Consider the following 8,724-nt stretch of genomic DNA (forward strand, 5'->3'; position numbering starts at 1 on the left):
CCAAGCAAAATTATACTGTGCTGTTTCTTGAAAACCACAGGAACTCTTTATTGTTCTGTCAGCAGTGGTTCAAAGAGCTATGTGACCCCATTAACATTCATTCAGGCATGTATAACAAATTGGAAGAGGGAAATTTCTTGAATAGTTAATTATATTTTGTGTGTTTGAATGCCTAACACTGTTAGCTCTAAGAGCTCAGCACCATAGAATGCACACCTTGAACATCTGGTTTACTTCACAGCTTTGTCTTCCTTTTAATATTTAGAGGAGAAAGCAGTATCAAAGGTAGAGGATAAGTTGGGAGGTTGAAAAGTGGAAAAAGTAAATAATGTCTAGCTGATTTGATGGCTGAAGTTGAACTGCTCTGGTATTCACAGTCCTTTTTTCATGAGCAGCCATTGTTATTAGATGACCAGAAAACCCTTTGAACCCACAAATCCATGTCAGGCAGGAACTTGTCGGGTGATACATACTCTATAAATATAAGCTAGAATCTTGCAGGGRAACTGAGCTGATCTCATTTTCAAAAAGAAACAGCTCTTCTGGCCAAAAAAAAAATTATTTATTTCTGTGCGAAAAGTTGTCCAAGAAGCTCTTTCACACACGGTGACAAATTACTACAATGCCCTTGCTTCAGTGACCATTGACTCAGCTTAAGCAAAGACAGGGGCTAGCAACAGAAACTGACGTCTGCCTGGTTGGTTTTGAGCACAAAAGTTATTTTATTTTTTATTTTAGAGAGAGTGAGTGGTAGATACTGTCTCCAATGTTAGCAGAAAGCCCACTCACRTCGATTAATTAAGTCAGAAGCTTTATCTGTACCCATTAATTAATTTCAGTTACACTACAGGTTCAGGAATCCTTATCTCTTCAGGACTGTTTCCTTCCAGCTTTCCTTGCACTTGCAATGAGATTGATAACAATATGATAAAGGAAAGAACCATCACAAAGCATTTAATGCTGTCTGTGCTGTACTGAGGGGATGTTATTGCCTCAGGATTCAGGTTCTCTGTATTTCTAAGCGACGCCAAACAAAGTCAGGATTRTCAGTGGGACTCTTCATGAAACTTCACACAGAAGTTGGACTAGGACCCTTTGTAACAACTGCAGATGTCTATTTACATGAGCATCCCACCAAGACACAGGAAAACATTTTTTCCAGACACTGGACACATATGCTGCTGAGCACACCTGCTAATTCAAAGCTGCTTCTAAATTSTCTTGGAAAATAGAAGAATAAATTTTATATTACCCTATAAGCCTAGTCAAGCTTGCATTCTATTTTCAGTTCACTGAAATATCTGCTGTTTTTCTCTGTAATTCTTACACAGCAACCAAGTATTTTGCTCATCACATATATATTTATACTTCCGCCTTTCTTCTGAAAAACTAATGACCTTCTAAATGTGTCTGCCATTTGAAGAACATTTGCATTGTAATTGTACTTGTGTTAGCTATGCTTTTTCTTAGCTGCATTTTTATTGCATGTAGACTGTAATTGGTCAGAAAGCCACCTCTGAAATGGAAATTATTTTCATTACCCTTTGGCCTCGYTTTAAACTGGTTCCACTGCAAACAGTTTGAAACAGTTGGGAGTGTGCTCAGAGTGAAAATCAGAATGTACATTCGAATGGTCTAATGATATGTGTCTGCTAGAATGGGATGAAAAACACATCCTGAACTAATAATAGGAAGTTYTGAATTACAGGGAAGTACAGCTACTGGGTGAATTTCCACTGAAATCCTTTTTTTTTCCTCAGAAAATGCCCATTTGCTGAAACCAAAGCTTAGTGGGGGGCAAGGGGTAGAGATGAGGGGAGAAGGAAATAGGCTGAATATTTTTCCTGGTGTTTTCAACATTCCTTGGAAGACTGTGGTGTTTGAGGCTGGCATTTTTGCATCAAGAAATCCCTGCTATTTAGGAATACTTGTGAGGTTCTACATGGTTAAGAAGAGACTTAAAAATACTTGAGAACAAAACAGAATTCTTCAAGATCTCTAAGCAAATGTTCTAATTGATGCACAAAATTTTCAAAAAGTACTCAGACATTAAGAAACATTTTCTGCAAGCCTAGAAAACTCTCATGAAGTGGAAAATACCTTAGTGTAACACGTGTGGAATTACAGCCTCCATCAAGGCAATGGTAAGATTCCATTTACACCAGCTGGGGCTTCACCTCAAACTTACTGAAAGTGTTGTAATCTCTTTGACCATGTTAACCATACAATTTGGCCATACAAATATGTATGACCATACAGGGTTTGAGGGATTTATAAGTCCCTTTTTTGAGGAGAAGATAATAATACAATAAAGCTTTAAAGGGAATCAGTATGTGTGTAGAAAGGTCCTAGTTTTCTGCACAGAATCAAGTCAAACAACATCTAGGCAAAAATTTCTAAAAATGTTATTATCCATTATATATAATCTATAATTATCCTATTAACCATTATCTATAAATATTATTATCCCGTTCCAACTCTGCTGCCACATAGCTCTCCCTGAACTGTCACTATTCCTGTATCTTTCTGATCCAGCCTTGTATATGCAATCCCTTTCACATTTTTGCATAATCACTGTGTATATTTCTCACATCGAGAAATTACCTGTAGTAAACACTCTCCTCAGGAAGCATTCACTCATTTCCTATGCTAAAAAGGAAAAAGCTTTTGGAGTTGTAAAAGAAGTTAAGMAGATATTACAGACACATCACTCCTGAAATTCTATGAAATAATGACGGACAGACATAAAGTAAATTAATGCAAGTGCATTAGAACAGGTTCACATTTTATGAGCAGAAGAAATTTTCAACATACAACGTGATCTATTTGTGCATATCTTGGTGGGAAGGTTTGAGCAGGACTGATATTAGTTTTAGCTACTTTTTTTACTGTCTACCACTAAAAAACAGGTACTTTCTGTTCTAGGCAAACTTGCTGCAATAAACTTYCACATTTCCTTGCTGGGACTGAAAAGTCTTTTCTTCTTTTATAGTGCTTATCAGCAACTTGGTGAGATCATTAAAATGTAACAACGGGCATTAAAAAATGCTTTCCATTTAACATATGCTGCTTGTCCTTTACCCACAGCCAAAAGCCCTGAAGCATCCAACTGATAAACATGGCAGGGCTGATCAATTCTACCAAGCAGTTAGTTCCAGTTTTCAAGTGAAAAATGTGAGTCTACAGCCTACTATCCTTTTCTTTTTCCTTGTTCCAGTCAACTCCCTAGAGATGATAGACACACAATGAACATAGGCCTTCTCTTGCAGAGAGCAAAGTCTGTTTATCTACCTTTTTTAAAAAAAATATAAAATGAGTCAATCCCTCTTCTCATCTGCTATGATTTCAAAGGCTCCCTCACTGGCAGCTCAGAGAGTACTCACTCTGCATATCACAACAGCTGCTGGAGACAGATAGCATGAGCATTTCTGCAATTATTCAAACTGACCTTCTYTCAATGGATGCTAAATGCTCATCGTTAGCTGTGACTTCATSTTCAGCCATCCARCATAGGTCTCCASAATGAAGCAYAATCTCACAATGCACAGAACCCCAWCCACTTACACTGTCCCAGCAACTGGCCTCAGCTCTCTGCTCACTTTCATCAACATGAAAGACTGAGGAAAAGGCAAACAATTAAATGAGCAACTTTTGGATCTGCAGTCAGTATCTCAGAGATAAACTGTTAAATCTGTGTTTAGGGGCTTTTTATCTGAGGTGTGGAGGGTTTTTTTGGCTTGTCCTTGTCCAAGCCAGTGGATACATGACCCCATACATGGTTTTTCCTTGCCTAGCTTCTGTCACTGCAGATTTTATCTGTTCTGACTTCGGTAGGCAATGACAGAGAGTTCTGTCTTTCTGTTAATATGACCTGTTATAAATACAGGTGAAGACATAATAGCATCATAGGATATTTATAGCATAGGCAGACTTACTCTCACATTACAGATTTCTACAGAAAGGATGAGTGTTCTTCAGCTTGTTATGAAGAGAATTCTCCCTCACTTTAAATTTTCAAGTAACAATAGCATTATGCACAGAAACTCTGTGGAAATAATAGATTTATCTTATACTAACAATGCGAGGCTTCTTATAGCTTTCATCCTTCACATAACTCATAAAGAGTTCCACTGGAAGTACTTATTCCRTCAAAGAGATCACATTTACCTAAGGTTTCAGGGTAAAAATGTGTTTAAACAAGGAAAAAAGAGTCAGTTCCTTGCTTCAGYCTTTGGTGAAGGAGACATCAAGTTTTCAGGGCAGAGGGCTTGGTAAAATCTCCAAATGTGCAAAGACTGCTTGTTCTGTTCAGATGCCCAGTTTGACTATAGTAAATATTAGATTATGCCCACTAACCCAGGTCATGCTAATCTGAACTACTGTTCCATTACCTCCTCTTGATTTCAAATGTCAACAAGCGAGAAATGCAACAATTAAGACAGAAATCAAATGTTTCTTATCTCTCATAATGAAATGAAACATTGAGTATTTTGATTCCCAGACAAAAATTATTGAAACAAACGTATTTCCAGATATTTTTTTCCTTGAAAATTCTGGAATCCTATTCCACCATAATAATGTTATTCTAAAAATACAGCATAGTTACAGAAAAGAGATGTTTTTCACTTGAAAATTTTTATCAGTTCTAAAAGCTCATATTTTTCACAGATTCAGAAAAACAAGCATGCAAAAATTTTACACCTTTGACATAATGTTGAACAGGACTTTTTTCCCTTCAAATAAATTCTTCTCCAAATTTTGAGCATATTTTATATTATAGCTCTTCCTTCTGAAGCACAACATGAAACTTATTTGATTGTATGAGGTAGTGTCAAGAGACAAGTAATTTGCTGCTATAATTTAACTGACATTAAGTTTCTTGATCCTACATAATTACAGTAGGAGGAAAAGTAATTTTATAAAAATTACTTTTTCAATCTATTGCTCATTCTAAAGATCCAAATGATTCATATAATCCTGAACAGGGTGAGTTTTTCATAATCTGGCATCTCATTCTAGATTTTGAAGTGCAATAATCTCCAATAATATTGAAACAAACCTGTTAGCTTGATTTTCTGACTTCCTCTAAACATTAGTGCTATTCTGGACAAATTCACCTTTGATAATTTTCTAAGAGAAGCTTATACAATTTTCTCTTATTTGAAGATTTTTTCCAAAGATATTTATGTGTACCAGTATCTGATCGAAGTGTTCTTAAGTCAAGCATCATCGATTTCCTTTTGTGTTCCTCTCCTCACAGAAATACCAGCTTCAAATATTCATTGGACTATGAAAAACTGAAGWTCACTGGAAAGAACTAAAGAAATTTAATGGATCTCCTAATGTACTTTATTGGTGAAATCTTCCATCAAGTTACTGCCAGTGAAAATCTGGGTACAAATTCCTGTTTGCAGATCTCGGTTGCTCCCCCTTGTTACTCCTGCTTACTGCAATAACTGTGAAATTTGAATCAAAGGCCTATTGGACTCTAAAGATCACTCCTGCAGTGATTCATCACTGTCACAAAGTAGGAATAGGGTTTATTTTTAACAGTCACTGTAATCACATTTGGGTACCTCTGCATGTGATAGAACTATAAGAAAAAGAAAAAATACAGCCAGGAAATAACCATYCACCCTATTTCTTGTTTCAGTACCTTGAGAAAACCTTGGGCTTTCAGCATTCAGCAATGTTGCCTGTGAAGGCAGTACTGGGTTCTCTGGAGCACAAACCTGAGCTTCAGGTCACTTTTGAATCCAGTTTGATGATTTGTGCCATAAGCCACTCAACTGGGTCTTGGTAGACCACGGCCTTCTGGCTTGGTTTTCACCAAAGCAAGTGCAGGCAAGKTCAGACCTTCTGCTGTTTTGAAGGTTCTGAAGGATTTCTGGAGGCTATTGGAGAAGTTGATGCATTTAGATTCAGAGCACTAGTTGGGGGAATTTCTAAATTGCTACATGCATGCATGTGCACAAACTGCAGTACATAGCTCTGGTGTTGGATAAGGCAGGAGCGAAGAATGTTTCTTTATACTCATTGGTAGCAGCACCATAAAATCAAAAGTCCTGTCTGGAGGCAAACCAACTACATCCTCAGAACAGAAACCAACCAGATTTAAATAAAAAAAAAAAAAAAGTCAGGACTTCACTGGACATGAAGGCTGAGTTCACTGTAGTTTCCAGCTTTGGTTTCCAGGATTATTAGAGGTTTTCAAATGCAGTCGACATTAGCAAACATTCTGCATACTAAGAAGTGACCATTTGTTACCTGCTTCCCCTGCATCAGTTTGCAACATGGGTTTCTTACCTTTGTTATTGAGCTCTGATGTTTCTAAGCTACTTTGCAAAGTGCCAAAAGATCAGTCTCTTGTTAACTTAAGCCACAATTAAATTTTGTCTACCACCATAGGATAATTATAAGCTCAGCATGACACAYAGAGAACTTCACAGGCAAAGAAAACAGAGGGAAAAACATGCTGTGAAGAGGAAAAACTGTTTACATTAAATGAATGAAGACTAGAGTCAAAACTCATAAAGTTATTGGCAAAATAGATTGGTTTTACACATATCTCTTTCCCCACCTTTCCATCCACACGACAATCTTGTGTTTAATGCGTTAAAATTCAAGAGATCTGTAAGGTCTGAGGAAGGAGTACAGCATGAGCTCAAAGCATACAGTGACAACTGTCTTGTGATAAAACAGCAGAGCTTGTTAATCAAAGATGGTTTAGGCACTAAAACTACATTTGTCCCCACACTGCTGTGACATAATGAGAATTGCCATACTGTACAGATACTTGTTAACATCTGAATTAATGTTGTTTGAAATGGAGACRTAAGGCTATTTTTAGGTCATTAAATAATGTAAATGAAATATAATTAACTGTTTTGCGTGATGCAATATCACACAGAAATCCATACAAGGAGTAAAATATGTATTCAGCAATGTGGGGGTGTAACTCCTACTTTACCTTTCTAAGCATTTACAGACTACAATATTTGGAGCTGAGCAGCCTATATAATAGCAATATATTAATTTTTGCATCCAAGTCCACTATATTTGACTAGTGTTTGTTTCACAACTGAAGATGAATTAATATGTGCACCTGTRTAATGCTTGTTTTCTGCACTTTAGTGATAATGCATCACAGAAGTGATTAAAGGAAAACTAAATTGAAGGCAAATGCAAAAACACTGAACTGCCACCAGATTAATTGGCTGGAAGCAAATTGAAAGTAAGAAAAAGCCCCAAATGCATAAATTATTAAATACTATTTGGTTTTTTTWAAGTAATTCTGTATGCCAGAATGTGATGGTCTGAGACACTGAATAAAATGAGAGTTWAAAAAATCATAGGAAAATTGTTCAACTATGACATTACAATTCCCATTACATAGGGAGAGGGTAAAAGTTCCTGGCACAAATACCAACATGTGAACATATGGGTTCAACTCCAGGAGAAATTGTAAGAGAGAATTATTTTCCTTCCATACACTTGATTAGATTTACATAGGACTTAATATAACCCAAAATCTCTTCAGAGAAAGGAGGACTGAGATAACCATGCAATCTGCCCCTCTGAGGATTTATTTGTACATGCCCAGTGCCTCAGCAATGAGAAAAAATGAGCTGAAATAATCTGCTTTTTTCTTTTTTGGACATCATCATCCCATGGGAGTAGGACCTGACTTTTTTTACTTTCAGTGACCTCCAGTGCAGGGACTCTTTTTCTGTATGTAGGTCTCGTCTGCATTTTAATGACATTTTACATAATTTTACATTAGGATGCCACTAATTCTTTTAAAAGAACAATAGAACAAAATCTCAATGAAGGTACTTCAACAGCAATGGTGAGACCCAAAAAAAGCCCAAACTAAAAAGCCCCCACTATCATTTGTTAAATATGTGCTTTATAAGCAYGAATGCCTTGCTTCTAAAACTGGTGAAAAGGAGTGCAGCATTCACAGCTCCTACTACTCCAACTACTCACCAAGCCAGYGGTTAATTAAGTCTAGGGCATTATCCCAATTTTTACTTTAGAAAGAGTCATATTTCTACTAGCCGTGGTGAAGAAAACAGTAACTTGACTCTAAAAAAGAAACGAAATGCCCACACATACACAAGAAAGGCAACCTCTTAAAGTGCCCAGGATGTCAGGCTAATGACAGAATCATAAGATCAATTTTGATATTCCCAGGCTTCAGTACTTCCAGACACACATTGTTGCCAAAAACTGGAAATAAACTGGAGGCCAACAACCTGGCAGTGTCTTGGCCAGAAATCAGATGGGATGAAGGTTGGACTGGCCTCTTGCTGAATAAATGGAAAAGCAAAATTTGGACAGGCACAAGGACACCTTGCTAGAATTTGATTTACTTATGAATGTCACWTGGCTTTATCTTCCTTCTGACAGGAGGTTTGTTTTGAACTACAGAATGTTATTCACTAGGAAGTGATAATATCTGCAGGAGAAGATAAGGTATTGTCCTAAGGACTAATTGCACAGCTTGACTTTCTAAGTTGTTAGAAYAGATGAAAATGCCTCACAAAGGGGGACACAGGCATAAAACTGCTGGCATATTTTTCTACCTCGTTTTGAATAATAAAGCATAGCATACAAAATCATGATCTACTTGTAGATAATTTGTTAGTCAAAAAATTAGTTTAACAAATTGTTCCTTCTTGTAGGTAAGTTAAAGTTAAAATAAACATGCACACGCAGAGA

The sequence above is a fragment of the Malurus melanocephalus genome, unplaced genomic scaffold (genome assembly GCF_030028575.1).
Source record: "Malurus melanocephalus ecotype Western Australia unplaced genomic scaffold, MMel_1.1 scaffold_303, whole genome shotgun sequence".
In the NCBI taxonomy this organism is placed as follows: domain Eukaryota; kingdom Metazoa; phylum Chordata; class Aves; order Passeriformes; family Maluridae; genus Malurus; species Malurus melanocephalus.